This window comes from Ascidiella aspersa, chromosome 4 (genome assembly GCF_963924565.1).
Source record: "Ascidiella aspersa chromosome 4, kaAscAspe10.2, whole genome shotgun sequence".
Taxonomy (NCBI): Eukaryota; Metazoa; Chordata; class Ascidiacea; order Phlebobranchia; family Ascidiidae; genus Ascidiella; species Ascidiella aspersa.
The window spans coordinates 22,186,216-22,192,464 of record NC_139450.1 but is presented as its reverse complement, the minus strand read 5'-3'; the positions used below and the strand labels follow the sequence as shown (position 1 = coordinate 22,192,464).

Here is a 6,249-nt window from a genome sequence, read left to right as displayed (position 1 = left end):
AATTCTTGAATTTCCTACTAGTGGTTAAGTTTTTTTTGATGGGGTCGGGTATTTATTAACAATATCTACAACTTTTTTCTAATAGATAGAATTATTTAATATAAAATGCTTTACGGTCAGAAGTTTTTATTTAAAATAATTATTAAATACATTTGCGGGGTGATGTAGAGGGTTTTGTGAATCGGTACGAAATGCCTTCAAATTAACTCAATGTGTGACTTGGGGATTGTCGAAACGCTTATGGTCTAAAGTCTAAACAAGTTTACTGAATGAAATGTTAAACACAGTGTTTATTTGTGATGATCGGGTGCACAACGCAACGAATTCATAAACAGACAAGTCACTACACACCTTAATATGAGAATTTTCTGTACAAAACCACAGCAATTAACCCTGAGGAATATAACATCTAGTACAACTATCACTCACAACACAGTTTTATTATGAAACTCGAAATATTAACAAAATTTATTCATAAGGCGTGTAAAACACCAACAAAAATAAGTTAAAAATACGCCAGAATGATGACTATTAGTGAGAGCAACAGGGAAGACCACGTGAAGGTTGTCATCTCCTTCCCCAGCATGCAAAAACAAATATGGAAGCAACATACAAAAATGAAACAAATTAACATTAAAAATAAACGCCAAACAGTTGATTGAAAATAAACTTTTAGTTATAAGAATGGTTATTCTTTTAATGGTCTTTATATCATAAATCAGGAGTTTGTTATACATATGTACAGGTGATAATAAAAGTGCAGTTAAAAATGTCTAAAGATAAATAGCCACCAGTTAGAACTATGCTTTGTAACTTTTATTATGTCTGGCCCACTATTAATATAATTTTTCCTAGTAGTTTATTTTAACCAAGTATGTATTTTAGCATATACTTTTTGTGTGCGTGGTAATAACAAAATAAAAAAACAAGCATGCTAAAACAACAAACATTTTTTTTGTTTTTTTAATGATATAGCAACAAAAAAACAAAATGAATTAAAACGCAAATTTTATTCTTGGGACACTACAACACGCCAGTTTAAGTATCTATGGACAGGTAATATCGGACATGTCAGAAGATAGACTAAATCCTATAGGCAGGGTTGCCATCAGCATAGACCCCCGAAAAAGGACAAATAGAAAGTTAAAATTTTATACAAGAAAACAAGTTTTAAAAAAATCGTTGCATTCATGCGAACCATAACATATGACATTTTTGGTCTAAAATCTAAGTTTTTCAAGAAGCAAGTAATTCTTGTCCTACTCTATTTCGAGAAAATTTTCACAGACCTCTCTGTTTGCTATGTTGTTATGCCAAAATGTGATATTATTATTATGAGAAAACTTCTTGCGCTTTGGGTTCTTGTAAATTATTATCGAAGTAGTTTTTGTAATTATTGAAAATAAGACAAAACAAGAACTCAAGTCCAAAAGTAGGACATTTCTTATAAATAAGGACGGTATGGTAACATTTCCTATAGGTCTTTAAATACCAATGTAAAGCATAAACAGAAAATCTGTTTTGTTTTAAAAATAATAAAGTAATAAAAAACAAGTAACAAAACAAAAAACATGCAATTTTTTTAAAATTTTGTTTGTATTCGTTTTTTTACCCCCAAATCAGGCCAGTTTAAGTCTTTATGGAAAAGGAATATCGAAAATGTGAGAAGATAGGGTAAAGGTAAGATTCTGCAAGAAAAACATGATTAATGATGTGCAATATGGTATTTTAGTTCATATTTATGTTGATTTTATTAAAAATGTGATTGAAGTAACTAACAATAAACGTCGTCAAGTTCGTTTACTATAGCTTTAATTAGACGAGTTATAAAGGGAAGGAAAGAATGTAACAAGACGCGGGACGTATAATGATAATCACGGAGAGAGGCAAGAAAAAGAAAGGAGAAACGCACAGGAGCAAATAGCATAGAAATCAGGGTCACAATAGAAACATAAAGCATTACATTCAACCCTTCTAGATAAAAGACCCTTCAGACAGTCCAGTCTCCGTAGCGGAGAGTCAGACGTTCACGACCCGATCGTCGGATGTCGGGGAGAGGTACCTCGACTCCAGGAGAGGAGGCGGTTTCCGAGGTCGGTTCATCTTCAACCGGTACCGGTGCCTCGCCTTCAGAGGTCCGAGAGGTTTCGGCGTCGCAAGGGGGAAAAGCGTCATGGAGCGACTCAGGAGAACCAGGACACGGAGCGAGGTCGGATGTAGAGACTGTACTTTCGCGCCCATCATAAAACCGAACATGGGCGTAGGATGGATTCGCGTCGAGCAATGTGACAAGGTCACACAGGGGCTCTCCCTTGGTTCGAACAAACCTACGTAAAAGAACAACACCACGATTAAGTAGCCACGAAGGCATAGCGGTTCCGGTTAAAGCTCGTCTCGGGAAACGGAGGAATCTTTCATGAGGTGTTTCATTAGTCGCCGTACAGAGAAGCGAACGAATAGCGTGAAGAGCCTCTGGCAACACTTCCTCCCAGCGGTTGCCGGACAGACCACGACTGTGAAGGAGAAGTTTAATAGTTCTCCAAACCGTTTGGTTTGTCTTTTCGCACTGACCATTATCTTGTGGATGATAGGGCGTTGATTTACTGGTTGCAATGCCCCGAGTAGTAAGAAACTGACGAGTTTCTTTTGCTGATAAAAGAGGTCCACGATCACTGTGAATATATTCGGGAAAACCGAATAAACAGAGAAGGACGGAGAGACAGTCGATGACGGAGCGGGACGTCACGTCTCTGCAAGGAAAAACAAAAGGATAACGACTATACTCATCAACTAGCACTAGAAGGTACGGATTCGGTCCCTGTACAGGACCCTTGAAGTCCATGCTCAGTCGCTCCCACAATCTCGTTGCTTTGACCAGATCCCGAGGTTCCGGTCTGTAGAAACGTGGTTTTAGTTCGGCGCAAGAGCGACAGTTCCGCCCGACGGCTTTGGTTTCCTCGGGAGTGAACGGTAGGTTCTTACTTTTTATGAAGTGATACATATGGGCGTATCCCGGATGTCCCATCGCTTTATGTAACTCCTCAAGATTTCGCGTAGAACCTGTGAAAGCACATACCCGTGATATAGCGTCGGGGACCAAGTTTTGAACACCAGGGCGATGAGTAATAGCGAAGTCAGAAGCATCGGTTTCCACCTCGAAGGGAACGCCGTCGCGAATAGCCCCAAGAGTTATCCTTTCGAGCTCAGTCTTTAAATCACGGAAGGAACGGACGGCCGTCTCATTCAGAGGAAAACGATTTGCAGTGAGCAAAGGCTGTACGCGACGAGAAAAGTCCTTGATCCACTTAGCGTAGTAGGAGAACATCCCCAAGACGCGTTTCAAGGCTTTGGGTGACGTGGGTGGCGAGAGCTCGAGAAGAGGCTGTAGACGTTGCCGGCTGTATTTTGTTTTGACTAATCCGGTATCCCAGGAAATCTAAAGAAGTACGGCGAATCATTGGCTTTTCTTCATTAAGAGTGAGATTCTGCCGAGCAGCAGCTTGAAGTAGAGCTCGAAGGTTGCTGTCATGTTCCTCCAAAGTCGAACCCGTTACAGTTATGTCGTCGAGATAGGCATAGACCTTTTTCAGCTTTAGCTTCAATAAACTCGTCAATAGCGCGCTGAAACGCGGCGACCCCATTAGTGACGCCGAACGGCAGGCGTTTGTATTGATACAGTTTTACGCCAGCTTCAAAAGCCGTGTAGTGTCGCTCACCAGGTAACAACGGAACTTGATGATAAGCGGAACGCAGGTCGAGCGAACTAAAGAACTTATCTTGAGCGACCTTGTTTACTATTTCCTCAATCTTCGGCAATGGATAGGCGTCCAACTGGGTGAATCGGTTTATGGTTAGAGAGTAGTCGACAACCAGTCTCTTCTTGTTACCACGAGAGACCACTAATACAGGAGCTCTCCAAGGAGAACGAGCAGGTTCTATAATATCAGACTCCAAGAGACGCCTGATCTCATCATTGATAAACTTCCAGTCTTCTTTACTATATCGACGAGAGCGTGCAGCTATGGGAGTACAACATGGAAGCAAAAACTCAAATAGGCGAGGGGGGTTTAAGTCAGCGACGGCCAAAGAAAGGTGGGAGAAATCATTGAATCCAATTTTCAGGGGTGCTTCCGATCCACCCATGAAGAAACTAACCTCGACAAGTTTCTTCAGAAAGTTCTGACCGAGAACAACGTCAGCGCAAAGGTCATCTAAAACACCAAAGGTTAGGATGTAGGATCGACCTAGTAGGGCTATGGTAGCGGTGGTTCTTCCCGAAGTAGCGATAGAGAGACGAGGCCATGGAAATGGAGGAGTGGGGTCCGAAGGTCTTCAGACGAAGCTTGGTGGCTAACCTTTTGTTGACAAAGTTTTCGGAAGCCCCGGAGTCGATCAAAACTTGGACCGGAGTGGATTGTAGAGTCGCATCGACTAACGCAGGACCCAGACAGGAAGGAGCACCGGCCAGAAACGAGGGCGGAAGATGACCGGAAATCATGGAAGAACCAACGGCGGTCGGAGAAGCGGGTCGTGAATTCACTCGGCGGGAGGAATTCGAAGAACGACTCTGGCAGACTCGTGAAAAGTGTCCCTTTTTTCCACATTGGTAACAAGTAGCGTTACGTGCAGAACAGGTCGCGCGGCTGCTGTGCTGTCCACCACCGCAGAAATAGCACAAGTTACCTTTGGCTTTTAAGCTTCTGTCAGCAGTTGCCAGAGAAACAGACTCGGAAGAAGTGGCAGAACTTCTATTCTCGTCGCTTTCTAGCTCTTTAAAGGCGGGAACAGACGCCACAGAAGGAATTGTCTTGCCCATCAAAACAGACTGCTGCTGCGCTTTGGACAGGCTTTCGGCAAGCTGAGAAGCCTTAGTTAAATCAAGATCTTCTATTTCCAAGAGACGTTGACGGATGAACGGAGCCGAAAGACCGTTTATGAAAGCATCTCTGGTAAGATCGTCTTTGTATTGATGAGCCGATACTGGAAGAAAAGTACAATCCTTCGCTAAAAGTTTAAGTTCCCGCAAATACTCCGCGAGTGTCTCGTCGGGGCCTTGATGACGACTTACAAGTAGATAGCGAGCGAATACGTTATTTTTCTTCTTCACGTACATTTGTTTTAAAGTACTGACGATTTCTTCGAAGGAGTCAACATCCTCTACATAAGAGAATATATCCGGAGATAAACAGTTGACAATGATGCGCTTCCTGTTTGCAGCGGAAGTGGTGTTATCGCCTTCGTCGAGATGGTCGATAAAGTCGTTAACGGAGCGTAACCAATACGCGAAGTGTCGAGCAGCATTAGGAGCTTCGGGCTCGATCGTCAAAGTTTTAGGCCGCAAAAGTTGTCGGTTTTCCATCATGGAAATGTTGTTGATTAAATTGAAGTAACTAACAATAAACGTCGTCAAGTTCGTTTGCTATAGCTTTAATCAACAATTTACAACATAGAGTGCTGTAACAAAAAGAACGTTATTAGTAACGAATATAAAAAGAGTACCCAATAAGAGAAACTGACAAAGACTGACGAAGCATAGTAAAGTTACACGAGTTATAAAGGGAAGGAAAGAATGTAACAAGACGCGGGACGTATAATGATAATTACGGAGAGAGGCAAGGAAAAGAAAGGAGAAACGCACAGGAGCAAATAGCATAGAAATCAAAGTCAACAATAGAAACATAAATCATTACAGTGATCAGTTCCTTACCTTATTTAGAATGGTTCCCTCCAATACAGCTAACTAAGGTTTAAATGAAGTGAATAAAATACTTCAATGGTAGCATTATCTGCAAAGTCTTTCTCAAAAGTGACCAATTATTTTTTATTACCTCCCGTGGAAAAATCTGTTTGTTGCACAACACATGAAATTAAACATAAATTGCACTTAATTTACAGCTCTCAAATACATATTTATAGAAGGCTTATAAGATTAAGATAATAATTCATTTTATTCTTAAGTTCAACAATTAAAAAAAATTCTTACGCTGTTTAGTTGCTCCATCAATGTATATGGATCCGTTTTTTTTTTTCGGTATAAAATTAATATTTTCTTTGATTGTGTCAAGTGTTAATTCAGTGTAAAAAAACCTTCTGAAACATTTTCGGGCAAAAACAAGATATGTCCCGAAAATAATTTTTCGGCCCATATAAATAGCGGCAAAAACAAGATATGTCCCGAAAATAAATTTTCGGCCCATATAATAATAGCTTGAAGTTATTCGAATTGCGACCCCTATTATGACGTCACAA

The 6,249-nt window shown here is 40.7% G+C and overlaps 1 pseudogene; it reads right to left on the bottom strand.

The window, feature by feature from the left end:
- Positions 1-2,844: 2,844 nt before the first annotated feature.
- On the bottom strand, positions 2,845-5,508 carry LOC146148671 (uncharacterized; annotated as a pseudogene).
- Between the last annotated feature and the right edge of the window lie 741 nt (positions 5,509-6,249).